This window comes from Ovis canadensis, chromosome 15, assembly GCF_042477335.2.
Source record: "Ovis canadensis isolate MfBH-ARS-UI-01 breed Bighorn chromosome 15, ARS-UI_OviCan_v2, whole genome shotgun sequence".
Classification (NCBI taxonomy): domain Eukaryota; kingdom Metazoa; phylum Chordata; class Mammalia; order Artiodactyla; family Bovidae; genus Ovis; species Ovis canadensis.
The window spans coordinates 57,999,857-58,021,257 of record NC_091259.1 but is presented as its reverse complement, the minus strand read 5'-3'; the positions used below and the strand labels follow the sequence as shown (position 1 = coordinate 58,021,257).

The following is a 21,401-nucleotide window of genomic DNA, read 5'->3' as shown; positions in this document are numbered from 1 at the left end:
ACTGAGGAGTAGGGAGGTGGCTCTGCATAGGGGGAGAAGCTGTGGGAACTGAGGGAGGTGTTGGAATTGAAAAGACAAGACTTGATGAAGAGAAGAGAGAGGGATGGGTATAGAAGCACTCTCAATTTCTGTCTTTCCCCACATGTGAGCAGGTGCATCTATATCGGAAGGGGGCAGTGGTAGGGAGATGACGGGTTTCTTTCCTGGTAGAGTCAGTGGTATTCAAGATCAGTCTCTCACCTGAGGGTGGACAGTCACGGTCAGGAATGGAGAGGGAGTAGGAGAGTAGGTTGAGATGATCTTTTCCAATGATGGGACCACAAAACTGAAGTAGGGAGATTTAGGAGCCCTTTAAAAGAAAGAGGAATGATTTGTCCAGGTGAACTTATTTTGCCAGAAAATCCACATGCAGAAAAAGCTGTTGGTTGAATTCCTGTCCATAGGGATATTCAGGAGGCAAATATGAGAGTGTGCAACTGGTTCAAAGTGCTGTAGATGTTACACAGGAGCGACTATAGTGATGCCACTTAACATAATAGGCATCCATGGAAAAATAAAAGGGATGGAACTGGATGGAATGGATGCTGAAGCATAGTTTGTCTAAGAGCTATCAGAGTTGAAAAAAATAAAAGATTGGAAGGTGGGTGGTTGAAGGTTGGTGAGTATTCTGCTTCAGATGTTGATGTAGTGGCAGAGATCTGGGTGGAAGTGTGGAAGCTGCTGTCACAGGGGAGTGTGCAAACAAAGGCAGTTGGGGAAGAAGTGACCATACTAAATTTTGTGGGTGTTGAATGGGTGATATGTGCACTTGTAGGGTTTGTTAAGTATTTGACCTGTATCTAGTGATTTTACAGCCAGACTTGACAGAATATGGGCTTCCTCAGAGTGGTAAGTCCAGAAAGACAGAAGATAACTTTGAGAAGAGATTTTGTCTACAGGATTGATTTAAAAAAATAAGAAAGAAAAGAGGTAGTAATCATAAAAAAGATGTTGACATCATTCAAAAGAGGACTGGCTCTAAAGGAGGTAATCTTCATATAAATGAAAACATGTTCAAGGTTATCTCAAGGTGAGAAAACAAGGACGGTGTCCAGTTAAATAGGGCTCAGGATTGCCAAAAGTGAAGGAAACCCTGCCCTGTAAGGTCTCCTCTACCAGCACTGCAGACAACAGGAAGGCTTATGGAGTGACACAGGAGCCCTGCTCTAGCACTAAGAGCTCAATGGTCGGCTGCCATAGTGCTGGCATGCTGAGCGAGAACCCCCTGTCCCCACCCTGAGTCTCAGAGATAAATTCAGGAGCACACAAAGCAGATCAGAAGTAGAGCTTTTCACCACTGTGTGACCCTAGAGCCATCCTAGGAAGACAAAGAACCATGATGAAATCACTTCCTCCTGTAGTATCATGATTGCAGTCTGGGCTCTGAGATCTTTTTTATTTTTTTTTCTCTCTCTCTCCCTGTTTTTCCAGGCAGGATGATTTAGGCTCAGGCAGTGACTATTAAAAAACATTTTCACATCATATTTGAGAGCTGACTACCTTTTCAGGTGTGGCTGTCCTTTTCTCTAATCTGGCTTTTCTCTTCAGAATATTCAACCTCCCATCTAGAGGCAGTGCTTCTCAGGGACTTCCGAGGTCCAGTCAAGTTTCTGAAATCTCTGCTATTAGTCAACTTTCTCCCAATCTTTAGTGCACATCCCTGCGATCCAATTCAGTGGTCTGGGAGTCCAATTCCCAGGTTAAACAAGCTCCTCTTCAGTTCATGCTGATGCTCTGGGGGTCACACTTTGAGTAGACTTGGGCTGTTTACTACATATGACTCTTTGCACTCAGAGGATCACTGCAATGGATAGAACATTCAGTCTGTAGCTCTATGAAGAGATCTTTGCCCTCGCCATTTCGAAGTGACAGCATTAAGTCTCCTTAGTGGTCAATGTCCTGACGCCAAGTTTGATATCTGTACGGTTGCTTCATCAGCTATGCAAATGGAGAAAAGCAATGAAAAGGCTTCTATTTTGAGGCTTCTATTTTGACTGAGCCTCTTTTGGAGACAAGATAAGGGAGGAGGATCTGCTTGGTTCACTCCAGAATTCTGATGAATTGAAGAAAAGAGAAACGAAAAAATGTCATGTTCTTGCAACTTGTGAAACCCTATCAAATGGCAGTCATATTTTCCAGAGATTGCTTTTGACACTGGTGCATGCTTTTCTTGACTGATAGGAAGAACCATGAATGCCTTCCTAGGATTTAGCACAACTGCTCTACTGGAATATCAACTCTAACATGAAAATCTGGGGAACAACCACTGTGATTCTTGCATCATTGGATTAGGAGGCTCAGGAATTCAAAGACCTTTTCCACATGCATGTCTTTACCTCTTTGGAAGGCTGGTGAGAAGCCAGTGAGTAGTCTAGTTGTTTTGCCTGATACCAATTCTAGCCCCATACACACCGGCACAGATGGAGTTAACTGGAGATGGCAAAATGCTCAGGAGGAGGGTGGGGATAGGGTGGGCACATCGTGGCATTGAGGTTGGGTGATTGCATCACTGGGATTGTTCTGAAAACAGCACTGGATTCTCTGCTCCCAGGCCACCATTCAAATCCAATCAGTCAAGAGTTAAGCCAATCATCAATCAAGATTTCTCATCCCACTGAGGACAAGTGCCTCCATATAAACGCCTTCTTTCTTCTTTGACTCTAACAGTCCTTGGAAGAGCTGGACCCAGTCGGTCATCCCCTGGCCTTCAGAGTTCCCTCAGCCCCTGAAGTCCACGCGTCTGGCTGGAGTCCCAAGTGGCCGCCACCATGCCCTCGTATCCGCTCGGTGTGGCTGTGGTGTGCATCTGTGAGCTCTGCGAACGCCTCCAGCAGGCAGACAACCTGGAGGACTCTCTGGTCGAGGTGCTCCTGGCAGCGAGCAGAAAACGGGCAAGAGCTTTCTGCACACGGTCTGCTTCTACTGAGGATCTTGTCTGGTTTCATCTCCTCTTGGTCAGCACCTGTGTCTCGACGTTGGGCTAGATGGTGTTTTCTGTCAGAAGCGGCTTCCAAGGCCTTTCTGCTAAAAGCCATCTACATGATTTTTTCCAGGTACACTCCAGTCTGGGAAGGAAGTGGAGAAGGAAATCTTTTTCTGCCAAAGTAACATGAACGCCCTGGAGGCATCCAAACCCTTCCATGGTGGGACATGATGGTATGGATTCTTGACCTGGAAGGAACCCTTCAGGGCTCACAGGGCTCTGCCAGGAAGTTAACCTCGAGGACTCTATTATCCATATCAAGAGACCAAGATTTACAATGGACAAGTGGTGCGCTGAAGGACATTCAGGGAAGAAGAACAAACAAGCCCCACACCATTTCCATTCCATCATTGGTTTTTACTTCAGCATTTTAATACAATTTCCTTTGTCATTTTTGTATTGTGCATCAGTATAAGTGAGTTTTTCTTTCTAGTGAACTAGGATTATATTTAATGTTTCAACTTTAGAAATCCAATTTTAGATTGTATGTATTTTGGTAACTGCAGCTTTCATAGAAACTCAGTTTCGATAATAGTAGGCATTGATTGCTAAAATTTGAGCATGATCTGTTCAATTCAATATTCATGAAATGAAATAAAAGCTTCTAGTTTATGGAAAATGGATTTCCTAATTTTTGGCAGGGGCTGGATCTTGCAAAAGGAACGCCTTGGTTTCCTACTGCTCAATCTGAATGAATTCCTCAGGGTAAAGTGCTCTTTCCTCAAGCGGAATTTCTTCATGCATAAAAGGTTCACTGAGTATTGAACTCCTCTAAAAAAGTGCATTCTATCTATAGGGAAGTGAATCATCTTGGGTCTGACCAGCAATGACACCGAGGCTTGTGTAACTTACAGGAGAAAATAAAGGAAGGGGGAGATGGCCTGGTCGAATGAGGTATCTTGCTATGTCAGAAGGTTGATGTGGACTTTATTGACAGAGCAAAGGCAGGATGGAGCAACGGTGGACCTGGGGGCATGGGATGAGCTAGTAGAGGATTTCCCGAGGAGAAGTGTGGATTGAGCAGTAAGGTGGAAGCTCTGGACAGGGAGAGAAGCTGTGGGATGGTAAGAAGATGGTGTAGTTGAAAGGACAGAACATGCTGAAGAGGAGAGAGAGGGAAGAATTTAGAAGCAATGTCAATTTTCTGTCTTTCCACACTGGTGACGGGGTGTACTTATCCAAATGGGGCAGTGTTGGCGGAAGGGAGGTGAGGGTTTCTTTCCGGGTACATTCAATGAGCTTCAAGGTCAGTCTTTCATCTGATGTTGGGGCAGTCAGGGCCGGAATGGGAAAGGGAGCAGACAGTGTGTTGAGATGATCATCTCCAATGATGGGAACACAAAATAGAAATAGGAAATGTTGGGGACCCTTTATAAGAGAGAGAAACGATCTGTCCAGGAGATCTTACTTTTGTCAGAACATTCACTGGAAGGAATTGAGAAAATATTTTTGGTTGGTTTCCTGTCTGTAGAGGCATGGAGGAGGCAAATACGATAAAGCATGTAAAAGTGCGGCTGGTATTCCAAAGGAGTGACTCCAGTGATGCAACGCAACATAGAAAGTGTCCATGGAAAAGTTAAAGGGAATGGGTTGGATGAAATGGATGGTGGGACATGGTTTGTCTAAGAGTCCTTAGACCTGAAAAAATCATTTATATGGAGCGGTGGATGTTACCTACAGAATTTGGCCAAAACTATGAACTGCTGGCTGGATAAGGGCATAGCAACCCTCTCCACTGTTCTTGCCTGGAGAATCCCATGGACAGAGGAGCCTGGAAGGCTACAGTCCGTAGTGTTGCACAGAGTCAGATGTGACTGAAGTGACATAGCATGCACGCACTCATGAACTGCCGGCAGCATTCCAAAGGTATTTTCCAGACTTCCTCAAGGTGATTGCAGTCCCAGGATGCAGAGTCCTGTTCTTCGTCATTGGATGGTCCTTTTACCAGCCTCTTAGGATGCTCCTCGCTGTGGCAAGGTCTTTTCAGCTTCAGATCCACCAAAATCAGCCACAGTTTTGACCAGAGTGCTGCTAAATTCTCTGCAGGACTTCTGGCACTCCATTTAAAAAAAAAAGAAAGAAAGAAAGAAAGAAAGAAAAAAACAACCTGGAATTGGGTGGATGGGACTAGAACAGGTGTTGTTAAACATGGTGAGAGAATCATTTCCAGGCCGGATTAACACCACTGGTATTGGTAGTTTTGCTAAAGGGAGGGGAAACTTGTTATTTTTAATGCTAACTAACAATAATGTGTTTCTAAGTGTGAAGAATGGAAAAATAAATATTTAGATGTGCTCCTGGACATACAGTGGTTTCTTGACTAGACAAACATAATTCCAGTTAAGGCACAGAGGAAAATGAGATATTCAGACGGTTTTTGTCGGTGAAATGGCAGCATTTGAATGCAAATTGTTGAAAGACATGCATGTACATGTAATTAGATATGTTAAGTATGCCAGTGATAGCTCTGGGACTCTTTGACGGGGCATGTGGACATGGCTGTGGGTATGTCAGAGCAAGCTGTAGTTCATGACCTGGGTGATATTGGACTTTATAGTCCAAGAGACAGCAGCCAAACAATATATGTGTCAGTAGCTTCATTCATAATTATTTAAAATCCCTCATTTCAGTTGTTTCTTGATTTTATATCCCCCTTCTGACTGTTGTTCCTGCTTCACTTCACTCTAAATCCACAGGGCAGAGGATACAGTACTTCCACATTATTCCACCGGCCAAAGCAAGTCATGAGGCCATCACAGATGCAAGGGAGTGGGGAACAGACTGACCTCATGGAGGAGAAATTGGCTTGTGTGGACAGTGGAGGGGTTGGGTAGGGAATGCTTATTGGCATGCATTTGTGCAGATAGTCAGCCTTATTGGAAACACTATCCCATTGGAAATGTCTGAAAGCTTGACAATATAGTCTGAAGGCATCGTGTGAGGACTAAGTTACTCTCAAATATTGCTGGGAGTCATGAAAAATAGTATAGCCTGTACAAAGGGAATCTTTCCACACTGGACAAAACTACAAATGCATTTACCCCTGGACCAAGGTACCTCCACTTGCAGAAACAGACCATAGATCTTTCGATAGAGTTATCCAACTGGAGAAGAGAGAGAAAATACAGAAAAATAGAGAGACCTTTTATAAAAAAATATATTTTTAATTGGAGGATAATTGCTTTACAGTGTTTTGTTGGTTTCTGCCATACAATATGAATCAGCCATAAGTATACATATATCTCTTCCCTCTTAAGCCTCCCTCCCACCGCCTCCCCGTTCCACTCCTCTAGGTTATCACAGAGCAGCACACTGAACTCCCTGTGTTATACAGCAGCATTCCACAAGCTATCTATTTTATAAATGGAGGTGCATATATGTTAACGCTACTCTCTCAGTTTGTCCTGCCCTCTCCTTCTCCTGAGCTTTTCTGGTTGCTCAGTGGTAAAGAATCCGCCTGCCAAGCAGGAGACACAGGGCGCCACTACGCATCTTGTGGTTCTTTCATTACATCTTTAGTTGTGGAGATGCTTTTCTGCTAGTCTTAGGGTCGTTTTCACTGATAGCTGTTCTGTAAATGGTTGCAATTTTGGACTGCCCATGGAAGCAGGTGAGCTTAGGGTCTTCCGACTCTGCCACGTTGGCTACACCTCTACATATATCAGCGTGTTTTTTACGTATGCTTGCTCAGTGTACTCTTACATGTTTGTACTATATTTGCTCTCATGTTGAATATTTTCTTCCAAACAGCTGATAATATAAATAAAAGGAAAGAATTAGTAGACATTTGCTATGTTTAATGTTTTAAAACAATGAAGATTTACTGATACATATGCTCATTATTTATGGTAACATTATGTTAGTGGTGAATACATATGAATTTTAAGATATATGTGAATTTTATACTTCTCTAAAAAACAAAAGTATGATGAAAGCAATCACATAGGGGCAAATGGCAGGAAAATGTCTGAATGAGAGGAATAAAACAAGTGTAGCCATTCAAAGCATAGAATACCCTAGTAAATAAGAGTTTAACAATTACCCAGGAAAGTTTCCAAGTCATTACATTCTAACCTCTAGCCTAGGAGTAGGGAGGTGAGCTAATCTAGTTATGAATTCTATGTATAAGAAAGTGAACTAAGACCTCAAAGACACTGATATCTTATGAGTTATTAAAGACTTTGCAAGAAACATTTACAAACCCATTCCTGATAAAAATGCTCTATGACAACAAGATACATAGTTATTTGATTAGTATTTCCACTGTACCCTTCCATGTCTTGATGCAAAAGCTAACCTAAAGCGTGATGAGCATTGCTGAGGAGAGCACAAGGGTAGTTGCCATCATGATAATCGTATCTGCTTTGGAAACAGCAAATGAACTACCAGGTCCTGAATCTGCTTGGTCTTAATGCCATAAACCTTGGGATTTAATGTAGGTGGAATGAGAATATAGACATTGGCCAGAAGAATGTAAATATGGAGTGGAATGTGATATCCAAACCACTGAGTGAGAACTGAGAAGATCCCAGGTCCATGAAAGAGGATGATGACACAGATATGGGAGCCACATGTGTTGAGAGTTTTGTGAGGAGCATCTTGGGAAGGGATGTGGAAGACAGCACGGAGAACAGGCGTATATGAAACAAAGATTAGCACAACATCTAAGACCAAGGTCGACATTAGGACAAAACAAATCAAACCAGATGTTCTGTGTGAAAGTCACTCAGTTGTGTCTGACTCTTTGTGACCCCATGGACTATACATACAGTCCATGGAATTCTCCAGGCCAGAATACTGGAGTGGATAGCCACTTCCTTTTCCAGCGTTTCGTTGGATATCATTGCAGGAAATTTTTGCCAGGACAACGTGTTTACAAGCAGTGTTTGGGAGGACGTTACTCTTATAAAAAGTCAGTCTTTTCAGAAGAAATATTACAGGAAAAACTGTACAATAACTTCTTAGGAAGATGGATATACGAATTTTCCCTATCAGTGTATGTGTCAGAACAGTGGTGTATCACAGCGGGCAGCATATGGCAATGTAGCAGTCAAATGCCATCACCAGCAAGATCCCAGACTCGTAAATGAAAGTGGAAGAGAGGAAGAATACCTGAGAAATGCAGCGATCCAGGGAGAGCTCTCCAGCATGGAACCAGAGGATCGCCAAGGCCTGAGGCACTATGCACTTGGAGGGGACAAGGTCTGCTCCGGACAGCATGCAGAGGAAGGCGTCCGTGGGTTCATGGAGGCTGCGCTTGGTGAGGATATTGAAGAGGAGCAGGCTGTTCCCAATCAAGGCAGCGGCATAGGAAATAACAAAGGGGATGGAAATCCACATGTAGTGGTCTTCAAGGCCAGGGATGCCCAGCAAGCAGAAGACCGTGTGGCTAGCACCAGTGTGGTGTGAGGTCCTCATACTTGGGAAATTCTTCCAGAATCTCGTGACTTTTCATGGAGACAGAGGAAACCCCAAAATATATGCAAACATTTCTTTCGAATTATCATTTGATTTTGGTTCCTACTTCATCCCATTCCATTCTGATGATGTCAGGAATTTTGGATATATATATAAATAAAGATAAGTCAGGTATGACTTGCTTTCTGAATGAAGCCGTAATTTCACAAGCAAGACGGACCCATAGCGCAGTAGAGAAAATTAAATGAGTATGGTAATAATTAACATCTTGTTGTCCAAAATTAAGCAAATACACAAACAGAATGGAAAGAATAATTTACTCTGTATTTGTGTTGGTTTTAAGAATGAGTTCTTTTTGAACTCACCTTAGAAAATGGTTTTGTGACTATGGGTAGGGAATCAGGGGAGGAGCAGAACAAAGGCTTTCCCTGAGCAGGTAGCTGTGTCCTATTGTTTTGCCTACAGAATAAAGAGTAGGATAGTATAACATGAGTTTTGAAGTCGTTTTTGAAACCTCATCAGTATTTAATGTGTCCCTTGTCCATTTCTTTCTAGGCAACAGTGATAAAATTCTGGTAAAGACCTAAAACACTTGTGCACCATGTATCCAGGCCAGCTGAAGGCTGAGAAGTTCATCATATAGTCCCGTTATCTATTGTACTACATAAGAAAGAGGAGTTGGCAGGTCACATGGAAGGAGGAGCAGTGGGCCCAAATTCTTCACCTCTTGGAGATGAAGAAAGAAAGGTTCAATTGTTTCAGTTTCTAGAAGAAACACAGGTGGTTTAGTGGATAGAGGTCTCTTTTCCCCCTGAATCAATATCCAAAATTGCTGTTTGTAAAAGGAGTGTTTTTATACTATGAAGGCCAAACTCAAGGGCTTACCCTTTCCATGACCTCTCTCACTATGACTGAAGTTGACTCCCACGTCCATCTGCATTCTCAAGAGAGGAGCTTGGTGCAAAACTCAGGTAGTTGCAAATTCAGGAATCCATGAAATAATGAAGTATGCTGATCCACAGCTTTCAAGATCTGCATTTTTAACAGGGCATAATTGAAGATCCAGCACAAAGTAAGTCACAATGAGTGTTCTCTGCCCTTCCAGGATGGATACTTCTCACCTCTGAATTTATTTAACAGAGTGGGAAAATCCTCTCCTATTTTCATTCCTGTACCTTCTAAGTAATGACTAAAATTGTCCTAAAAATATAATCGTCCAACAGAAACCCAGTAGTGCTGTGTGAGTGAAGATGTTCCTGCTGTGGGCAGCTACTAAAGCCAGGTCAGTCTGTGACCAGGCAGCCATTTTGAGGATCGATAGTGCCCTGAGGAAGGCCATCCTCCTGAAGGAGATGGAAGACACCAAAATAGACATGAAAATGCCATTGGGGGGCGGGGGGATAATGTCTGTGCCATATGCTGAGAAGCTTGTAGCGAGACAAGGTTATAAAAATGAAGCAACATAAATGTTAAGTGATTATAAAGGGGAGGCCGATGAGGACCGGCTTAGAGATGATGACGGACAGTGGATATTTGGGAGTAAAGAGGAATTTTTCTTCTAGGAGCCAGAGGAGAGATGCTGAGGAGCTCAATGTTTGTGATGTGGTCTATGGGTACATTGTGAGTGCTTGATAGCTATTTGTTTACTGAATCAAATCTAAAGCAGCTTCTCCAAACCGGCCTCATGCCGGTTCCCCCAGGCTGGGTCCAGAGAGCTTCAGTATCATGGAGAATTTACTTGCTTCTCCCTGCTGTGTTCCCGAGAGAGCTGACCCTATTCAGGATACTGTTCACCATCTGCCCACTATGTCAGCCATGTGCTTGTGAAAGTCTTCTCCCCGTATGCCATTTATTTCCTCTGATTTCACACGGGATCTAATCATCAAAACACATATCTCAAGAACAGGAGAAAATTTGATTCCCTGACCGTGATTCTCCTGTTGATTTTAAACTTTCTGTGGTCTGGGAATTGTCTTTTTCCTTTGTGCAGTTCTAGACCTCAGCATATCAAGGCAAAGCACAACTTCTCAAAATGTTTAACAAAGCAAACAAATGACAAATATCAGGTAGGTGTGCGGAAGGGTCAGTTGGGGGTAGCCGTGAATAATCCTCTTTAATGCCTCAGATATTTGCACCAGTGAGGATCTGGGGCCATCACAGAACCTCCTCTGGAAGGTCTTAGGGATCCTTGGCACAGTGAGAGCTAATGATGGGTCCCACTTCTTTACACTCTCCTTTCCCAGACAGCACTTTCCATCCTACTGGGACAGCTCATATGTATGACAGTGGTTCAGTGGTGTGCTGGTAACCCAGCTCAAATGCACATATATATACCTAATATGTAGATAAATAAGTAAATAAATAAATAGTCCTGATTTGCAGTGCTTGCCAAATTCTGTGTATGCACTCCTCCAAGGTGTATTTCATGCTACAAGGTGATATCACTGAGTGTGGAGTTTGCATGGAATGGGCAAAGGGGCAGGTACAAGTGGATCTGGCACACAGCTGCTTTTGTCTCTCTGAATCTGTTTCCTTTACTCTACACAATGGTCCTAATATTTTCAACCACTTTCTTTAGGCTGCATAACATCTCGTCTTGTAACGGTCTTATTGCCTGAAATATCACTCCACAGCAATAGTAAATGTCCCCTGCTTCGGTGGAATTCATACGGGTTAGAATGGGTTAAGTCACAATAGGGTTCTCAGAGTGATGGGTGCCAGGAACTGAGCTTTTATGCATTTGCCTGAAAGCCTCAGGGGCAGCTATCACCTTATATTTCAACAACATCTCCTTATCCATATATATGGACCATGACTTTAGGCCTCTTTAGGCCTTCGTTTTCCACTATTTTTCTCTATACATCCCTTGATCTGATGTGCTCACATTCTTATTTCTAATAAATCAATTGTTAGTATTACTACTCCAAATATTCCTGTTTCTATTTTTATGGCAATTAATAAATATCAATCCTGTTTTCAATCAGAACAACTTAAAGATTTACATATTAATTATTTTTAAAACACATTCAGTTCAATTCAGTTCAGTCGCTCAGTCGTGTCCGACTCTTTGCAACCCCATGAATTGCAGCATGCCAGGCAGGCCTCCCTGTCCATCACCACTCCCGGAGTTCACTCAAACTCACGTCCGTCGAGCCGATGATGCCATCCAGCCATCTCATCCTCTGTCATCCCCTTTTCCTCCTACCCCCAATCCCTCCCAGCATCAGAGTCTTTTCCAATGAGTCAACTCTTCTCATGAGGTGGCCCAAGTATTGGAGTTTCAGCTTTAGCATCAGTCCTTCCAAAGAACACCCAGGGCTGATCTCCTTCAGAATGGACTAGTTGGATCTCCTTGCAGTCCAAGGGACTCTCAACAGTCTTCTCCAACACCACAGTTCAAAAGCATCAATTCTTCAGTGCTCAGCTTTCTTCACAGTCCAACTCTCACATCCATACATGACCACTGGAAAAACCATAGCCTTGACTAGATGGACATTTGTTGGCAAAGTAATGTCCCTGCTTTTGAATATGCTATCTAAACACATTACACAAAAGCATTTCTTTGCATTTTAAACAGACTTGAATTAAATTTGTACCGTGGCCATGATGATGGAATAGGAAGACCCTGAGCTCACCACCTCCTCCGTGACCACATCAAAATTACAACTATTTACTGAGAAAATATCGATGGGAAAGACCCAAAGACTAGTAGAAAAGATTTTTCCACAACTAATTGTAAAATGACCAAGAGGAGTGGCAGAAATGCATAGTCAAGATCACAACACCAGGTAGGTGCCTTAAATTGAGAAGATAATAACAATTGCAGGAGTTCTCCCCAAGAAGAAAGTTGTTTGAATCCTGCATTGGGCTTCCTAGCCTGGGGGTCCTGCATTGGGAAGATAAGTCCTTAGACAGTCTGGCCAGCAGGGCTCACACACAGGAAAGCCAGAGGGCTGTAAAAGACAGAAACTTTACTCTTAAAGCTTGTGTGTAGAATCTCAAGCACAGAGGCAGTAATGTGAAAGAAGCCTTGCTGCTGCTGCTGCTAAGTCGCTTCAGTCGTGTCCGACTCTGTGCGACCCCATAGACAGCAGCCCACCGGGCTCCCCCGTCCCTGGGATTCTCCAGGCAAGAACACTGGAGTGGGTTGCCATTTCCTTCTCCAATGCATGAAAGTGAAAAGTGAAAGAAAAGTCACTCAGTCGCGTCCGACTCTTAGCTACCCCATGGACTGCAGCCCACCAGGCTCCTCTGCCCATGGGATTTTCCAGGCAAGAGTACTGGAGTGGGTTGCCATTGCCTTCTCCGGAAAGAAGCCTTAATCAGTCCCATTTGCTGATCTTGGAAAACCTCCTAGAGAAGCAGAAGGCACCTGGCAATTTCCCTGGAGACATAGATGCTGATGGCAGTCATTTTGGGAAGCTCATTCTACCATGAGGACACTGCTTCTGGCAAATATCATTTTAGAGTCCTCACTCTAGTCTATTATCATCGAGGGCATACCTGCCCACCAGTGATCTGGCACAAGGTTTGGGCCTCCCTGGTCCCCATACCAGCAATCCTGGGACCCAGCCCCATGCACCAGCAGGATGGCACCCCTTTCAGCTCCCCACAGCCAGCCCATACAGCCAACAGCTATGAAATATGACCTTGCCCACCAGTGAGCCAGCTCCAACCCCAGGACCCCTCAGGCCTTGCAGCCAGCAGCAACAGAACTTTGTTCCACATTCCAATGGACTGCCAGCCATCACATGAGGCAGGGCCTAGAAGCCAATCATGCTGGGGGCCAGACCTGCCTATGAACACACCCACAATATTTAACCCTGCCACAATCAAAGGGCTCAAGCAGTTCACATGGGGGACACCCACAGAACACATAGTAATAGCTCTGGTGACTGGAGGGTGGTGTGCTGCTAGGTCCATTAGGAACATCTTCATAATGCTACTTCTCCAATATCAGGAAACACAGCTGACCTACCTACTATATAGAAATAAACAAAACGAATTAGGCAAAAGGAGAAGAGAGAAGAATGTTACTGACAAAGGAACAAGAAAAGCTCTGGAAGAAGAATAAGCCAAGCGGAGATAAGACATTTACACAATCAAGAGTTCAAAGTAATGATCTAAAGATGTTCAAAGGAAGAATGGATGAACACAGTGAGAAGTTTAACAAAGAGAACATATAAAGAAGAAGCAAGGAGAGCTGAAGAATATAATAACTGAAATTAAAAATTTACTAGAAGACTAAACAGTAAATTAGATGATACATAGAAAGTAATCAGTGAACTGGAAGACAGTAGTGGAAAGCACTTCAGATGAAGAAAATAATGCATTAAATAAAATGAAAAAGTTTTAAATGACTTGTAGGACAATCTCAAGTACACTAACATTTGCATTATAGGAGTCTCAGGAGCAGAAGAAGGATAATGAGGGGAAAGAACTTATCTGAAGATATAATAGCTGAAAACTTTCCTAACCTGGGGAAGGAAACAAACATCCAGGTCCCTGAAGCACAGAGTCCCAAACAAGATGTACCCAAAGACATCCACATCCAGGCACATTTCAATTAAAATGGAAAAAATTAAAGAGAGAGAGTCTTAAAAGCAGCAAGATAAAGGCAACTATTCATAACTACATACAAAGGAACTCCCATGAAACCATCAGGTGACTCTTCAGCAGAACCTTTGCAAGTTAGAAGAGAGTGTGGCATAAGAATATTCAAAATAATGAATGGAAAAAACTAAAATACTCTACCTGGCAAGGCTACTTTCAGATTTGAAGATGAAATAAAGAGTTTTACAAACAACCAAAAACTAAAGGAGTTCAGCACTATGAAACCAGCTTTATAATAAAAGTTAAAAGGAATTCTTTAAGTAGAAAAGAAAATATTGCAATTAGAAATGTGAAAATTACAAAGGAAAATCTCAACGGTACCTCAAACACAGAGGTAAGGTAGTTTATCAGCAATTTATAAAGCTAACAGGAAGGTTAAAAAGAGAAAAGGAGAGACTTGCCTGGTGGTCCAGCGGTTGTGAATCCGCCCACCAAACAGGGACACAGAGTAGATCTCTGGTCTGGGAAGATACCACACATCGCAGGGCAGCTAAGCCTGTGAGCCACTACTGAAGCCCCCATGCCCTACAGTGCACGCTCTACAAGAGAAGCTGCGGCAACCTGAAGCCCTAATACTAACATGAAGAGTAGCCCCTGCTCTCCACAATTACGGAAAGTCCATGAGCAGCAACAAAGACCCAGTGCAACCGAAGGTGGGGTTGGGGGAGGCAAAAGGAGTAAAATTATGTGTATCCAAATAAGTTGTTAGGGAATAAATAAAACAAAAGATGCAAAATACGATGTCAAATAATATGAATGTGTGTGTGTGGGAGAGGGGGATGCAGAGTTATTAAAATGGACTTGAATTTAAGATTGTTGTTGATGTTCAGTGACTAAGTCATGTCCAACTCTTTGTGGCCTCATGGACTGCACCATTACGGGCTTCCCTATCCTTCACTGTTTCCCGGAGTTTGCTCAAACTCGTGTCCCTTGTGTCAGTGAAGCCATTTAACGATCTCATCCTCTGTCGCCCCTTTCTCCTCCTGCCCTCAATCTTTCCCAGCATCAGAATCCTTTCCAATGAGTCAACTCTTCGCATGAGGTGGCCAAAGTATTGGAGTTTCAGCTTTAGCATCAGTCCTTCCAAAGAACACCCAGGACTGATCTCCTTCAGAATGGACTAGTTGGATATCCTTGCAGTCCAAGGGACTCTTTTCAAGAGTCTTCTCCAACACCACAGTTCAAAAGCATCAATTCTTCAGTGCTCAACCTTCTTCACAGTCCAACTCTCACATCTATACGTGACCACTGGAAAAGCTGTAGCCTTGACCAGACAGACCTTTGTTGGCAAAGTAATGTCTCTGCTTTTCAATATTCTATCTAGGTTGGTCATAACTTTCCTTCCAAGGAGTAAGCATCTTTTAATTTCATGGCTCCAATCACCATCTACAGTGATTTTGGTGCCCCCAAAAATAAAGTCTGACACTGTTTCCACTGTTTCCCCATCTATTTCCCATGAAGTGATGGGACCGGATGCCATGATCTTCGTTTTCTGAATGTTGAGCTTTAAGCCAGCTTTTTCCCTCTCCACTTTCACTTTCATCAAGAGGCTTTTGAGTTCCTCTTCACTTTCTGCCATAATGGTGATGTCATCTGCATTTCTGAAGTTATTGATATTTCTCCCGGCAATCTTGATTTCAGCTTGTGCTTCTTCCAGCCCAGTGTTTCTCATGATGTACTCTGCATAGAAGTTAAATAAGCAGGGTGACAATATACAGCCTTGACGTACTCCTTTTCCTATTTGGAACCAGTCTGTTGTTCCATGTCCAGTTCTAACTGTTGCTCCCTGACCTGCATATAGGTTTCTCAAGAGGCAGGTCAGATGGTCTGGTATTCCCATCTCTTTCAGAATTTTCCACAGTTTATTGTGATCCACACAGTCAAAGGCTTTGGCACAGTCAATAAAGCAGAAATGGATGTTTTTCTGGAACTCTCTTGCTTTTTCCATGATCCAGCAGATGTTGGCAATTTGATTTCTGGTGCCTCTGCCTTTTCTAAAACCAGCTTGAACATCTGGAAGTTCATGGTTCATGTATTGCTGAAGCCTGGCTTGGAGAATTTTGAGCATTACTTTACTAGCATGTGAGATGAATGCAATTGTGAGTAGTTTGAGCATTGTTTGGCATTGCCTTTCTTTGGGATTGGAATGAAAACTGACCTTTTCCAGTCCTGTGGCCACTGCTCAGTTTTCCAAATTTGCTGGCATATTGAGTGTTGCACTTTCACAGCATCATCTTTGAGGATTTGAAATAGCTCAACTGAAATTCCATCACCTCCACTAGCTCTGTTCGTAGTGATGCTTCCTAAGGCCCGCTTGACTTCACATTTCAGGATGTCTGGCTCTAGGTGAGTGATCACACCATCGTGATTATCTTGGTCATGAAGATCTTTTTTGTATAGTTCTTCTGTGTATTCTTGCCACCTCTTCTTAGTATCTTCTGCTTCTGTTAGGTCCATACCATTTTTGTCCTTTATCGAGCCCATCTTTGCATGAAGTGTTCCCTTGGTATCTCTAATTTTCTTGAGGAGATCTCTAGTCTTTCCCATTCTGTTGTTTTCCTCTATTTCTTTGCATTGATCACTAAGGAAGGCTTTCTTATCTCTCCTTGCTCTTCTTTGGAATTCTGCATTCAGATGCTTATATCTTTCCTTTTCTCCTTTGCTTTTTGCTTCTCTTCTTTTCACAGCTATTTGAAGGCCTCCCCAGACAGCTGTTTTGCTTTTTTGCATTTCTTGTCCATGGCGATGGTCTTGATCCCTGTCTCCTGTACAATGTCACAAACCTCCGTCCATAGTTCATCAGGCACTCTATCTACAGATCTAGTTCCTGAAATCTATTTCTCACTTCCACTGTATAATCATAAGGGGTTTGATTTAGGTCATACCTGAATGGTCTAGTGGTTTTCCCTACTTTTTTCAATTTAAGTCTGAATTTAGCAAGAAGGAGTTCATGATCTGAGCCACAGTCAGCTCCTGGTCTTGTTTTTGCTGACTGTATAGAGCTTCTCCATCTCTGGCTGCAAAGAATATATTCCTATATTTTAATTATTTTTTAAATAGGTAAATTAAGATTTTGGTTGGAGTTTCAATATCAAACTCTCAAAAAAAATTAATAAAATGAATATACAGAGAAGGAAAAGGATATAATAGACCTGAAAGGCACTGTGAACCAATTCAACATAGTTGAAATTTATACAATTTTCACCCGCAATTTTCACAGTAGCATACAAATTCTATTCAAGTCCCTATAGACTGTAAACTAGGAGACCCTGGAATATTTCTTGGGACATAAAGCAAGGTGAAAATTTTCATGGTCTAAAGGTATTGAAATCATGCAGAGTCTGTTCTCTTATCACTGGGGAATTATGTTAGAAATCAATATTAAAAGATATTTGAAAATAACCCACATATTTTCAAGTACAATGTGACATTTACCAGGAGAGATATTCTACTTAGCCATCGAAAGCCTCAATAAGTTAGACTGAAAAAAGCACCCAGGGTGATTGCAACAAAGAAAGTATTTAAATGAGAAATTATAATCCAAATGAAAAATTAATGTAAAGATACTTTAAATAAAATCCCTTGTATTTAGAAATTAAATGTCTGCTCTTAAATGACAGGTGTATATAGGAGGCCATAACAAGGAAAATTAAAAATTATTTGTAAAAGAATGAAAGTGAAAACGGAATTTGACAGAATTTGTTTCATGAGGCTGAAGCTGCTCAGTGCAATTCAATACAATATGGGGTCTTGAATAAGGTATGAAAACAAATAAGGGACAGTATCATAAAATTTTGTGAAATTTGAACAAAATCTGTACTTCAGTTAATAATACTGCATCATTTGTTAATTTCCCATTTTTTTAAACAGCAAAGTATTTCTTTATATTCTCAAAATTAGAATTTTCAAGCCTCATTTAAGTTTTTTTTAATCACTAATATAATAAATTTTCTAGAATGTTGACAGTAATGACAGATGTCAAAATACATGGAACTATAAATCTTTGAAAGAATATAAATTAGAAATCTAACATTCTATACATACTAAGTCAAACAAGTGGAATCAAAATGTCATAAATTTTTTTGGCTAGGCAAAATTAATAAATTTTCTAAAATATATATATTATACATGCTATATATATGGATATATGCATGTATATAAAAGCTTTCCTACTGCACTTGATAAAGGCTTGAGAAAGAACAACAACATCAAAAAGAGACAGAGAAATTGGAAAAAAACCTAAATGAAATGGGAGCACTGAATATGAAATAGAAATAGTGAAACAAACTAGATAAAAGTAAAAGATCATCATACAGTCCACTTGTTTTTAAACATGCTTGCTTATTGGAAACACATCTGGTGTTTTGTAGAAGAGTAGCAGTACCTGGACATTTGTATATTTCAAAATATTTCAAGGTAATCCTGATATGCATTTAGACTTCAAAAAGTGATTACAAGTTTTTCTATTAAATGGTAGTTTTAGTGAAATGGAATTGCATTATTTTCTGTTGACCAATCATGATACAATGATATTAAGTGAATAATAGTTGCCTAATCACAATAGTAAAGATCTTAATCAGTTTTCACAATCAATAGCCAGACCAAAACAAAAAAAATAGAAGATAATTACAATTGCATGGCATAATGGAAACATGATTAATCTAACAATATAAAATAATTACATACAGTTTAGGGAGTGAAATAGAGTGATGTGGTATGTGGAAGTGCATACATGCACATGTTTTCATCTGCCCAGCCAATCTGTCTTTTGGTTGGTGCATTTAATCCATTTACAATTAAGGTGATTATCAATATGTATAATCCCACTACCATCTTCTTAATTGCTTTGGGTTTATTTTGTGTAGGTCTTTTCCTTCTCTTGTGTTTCCTGCCTAGAGAAGTTCCTTTAGTACTTGTTGTAAAGCTGGTTGGGTGGTGCTGAATTCTCTTAAGTTTTGCTTGTCTGGAAAGATTTTAATTTCTCCACCAAACCTAAACATGAGTCTTGCCGGGTAGAGTATTCTTGGTTGTAGTTCTTCCCTTTCTTCATTTTAAATATATTGTGCCATTTTCTTCTGGCTTGTAGAGTTTCTGTTGGAAATCATATTTACTTTTCATGCTATAATAAATGAAATGGTTTATAATTTTGCTTTAAACTATTTGCTACTAGTATTTAAAAATATAGTTTGTTTTTTAAGCTTTTATCCTCAAACTTTGCTAAATCTGTTTCAGTGTTGTATGGATTGTTAGCATTTTCTCTATACTCAATCATTTCATCTGTTAATAATCTATTAATAAATAGTGGCTTATTAATAGTGAGCACCAAAGAAGTGATGCTTTTGAACTGTGGTGTTGGAAAAGACTCTTGAGAGTCCCTTGGACTGCAAGGACATCCAACCAGTCCATTCTAAAAGAAGTCAATCCTGAATATTCATTGGAAAGACTGATGCTGAAGCTGAAACTCCAACACTTTGGCCACCTGACACGAAGAACTGACTCATTGGAAAAGACCCTGATGATGGGAAAGACTAACGGCAGGAGGAGAAGGGGACAATAGAGGATGAGATGGTTGAATGGCATCACTGACTCAATGGACATGAGTTTGAGTAAACTCTGGGAGTTGGTGATGGACAGGGAGGCCTGGCGTGCTGCAGTCATTGGGGTCGCAAAGAGTCGGACATGACTGAGCGACTGAACTGAAATAGTGGTTTAATTGTCCCTTGCCAACCCAAATATCTTTTGTTTATTTCATTTTTAATAGTGCATTTTCCATTCACTCAGTGAACGACACCTTGATTGCTTCAAAGTTTTGGCAGTTATAACTAAAGCTGCTTTAAATGACCATGCACCAGTTTTTTGTGGATATACATTTTTAGTTCATGTGGGTAAACACCTGTATGGTAAGAGTATGCTTAGTTTTGTAAGAAGCTGCTTGTCTTCCTAAGTGGCTGTACCATTTTGAATTCCCACCAGCGATGAATGAGAATTCCTGTTACTATACATCCATGCCAACATTTGCTGCGGTCAGCGTTTTGGATTTTCTCCATCTCATTAGGTGTGCAATGACATCTCATTGTTGTTTTAATTTTCGGTTCTGCAGTGACTATGATATCATTTTATCCCTAAAGAAAGTGGAAGTGAAGTCGTTCAGTCATGTCCAACTCTTTGTGACCCCATGGACTGTAGCCTACAATGCTCCTTCATCCATGGGATTTTCCAGGCAAGAGTACTGTTGTGGGTTGCCATTTCCTTCTCCAGAGGATCTTCCCAACCCAGCGATCAAACCTGGGTCTCCTGCATTGTAGGCAGATGCTTTACCCTCTGAGCCACCCAAATCCAACGTCATCTGGATTTTCTCTTCTGTTGGCCTTTAGGAGTTTTAGAAGTTTGCATTTTCTATGTAGTTTTTATATAGAAAATCCTAAAGGCTCCGCTAAAAAACTATTAGAACTGATCAATGAATTTAGTAAAGTTGCAGGATACAAAGTCAACTTATAAAAGACGGTTTCATGTTTATACACTGACAATGAACTATTTGAAAAAGAAATAAAACAATTATGCTTGCAATAGAAAAACAGTAAAATAATTAGGAATAGATCTCTCCAAGGATGTGAATATTTCTACACTGAAAACTCCAAAACTGTGGTAAAATTAATTGAAGGAGACAAACAAATGGAAAGCTATCCTTGTTCATGGACCAGAAGAACTGATATAGTTAAAATGTCCATACTACATAATGCCATCCACAGTTTCTTTTCAATGCTTTGAAATATTCCAGTCACATTTTCCATGGAAACAGAAAAAAGCCCTCGAATTTGTATCAAACAAGTAAACAACAAAAGACACAACTTTGTGAAACAGTTATTAACCAATTTAAAAAATAAGTTTAGAGAAAGATAATATCAGGAAAAAAAGGATGCTGACTACCCATAGCACTCCTGAGGGGAAAAAAAAGACAAATAATTGTGGCAAGTCAATTCAATGGAGGAAACAATAGCCCCTTTTCAGAACCGTGCTGGGAAAACTAGATAGCCATAGACAAAAGAAGAGAAACCCCTACTTTTCGCTATATATAAAAGTTTGGTCACAATGGATCAAAAATATAAATGTAAGAGTTAAACCTATAAAAATCTTACAAGAAAGCAGTTATAAATCTGTTATCAAGTCCTAGCTCACTCTGCTTGCTGCACGACAAGCCAATAATCTAAGAAATTTGTTGAGGCAAGGAATAACAACTTTATTCAAAAAGCCAGAAGACTGAGAAGATGGCAGACTAATATCTCAAAATAATCATTTTATTTGGGGTCTGGATGCCAGGTTCTTTTATAAAATGGGAGGAGCTGTGGAA

General features: G+C 41.1%; 1 pseudogene; it reads right to left on the bottom strand.

Moving 5' to 3' along the window:
- Positions 1-7,366: 7,366 nt before the first annotated feature.
- LOC138420184 (olfactory receptor 52B4-like) lies at positions 7,367-8,440 on the bottom strand (annotated as a pseudogene).
- Positions 8,441-21,401: the final 12,961 nt, after the last annotated feature.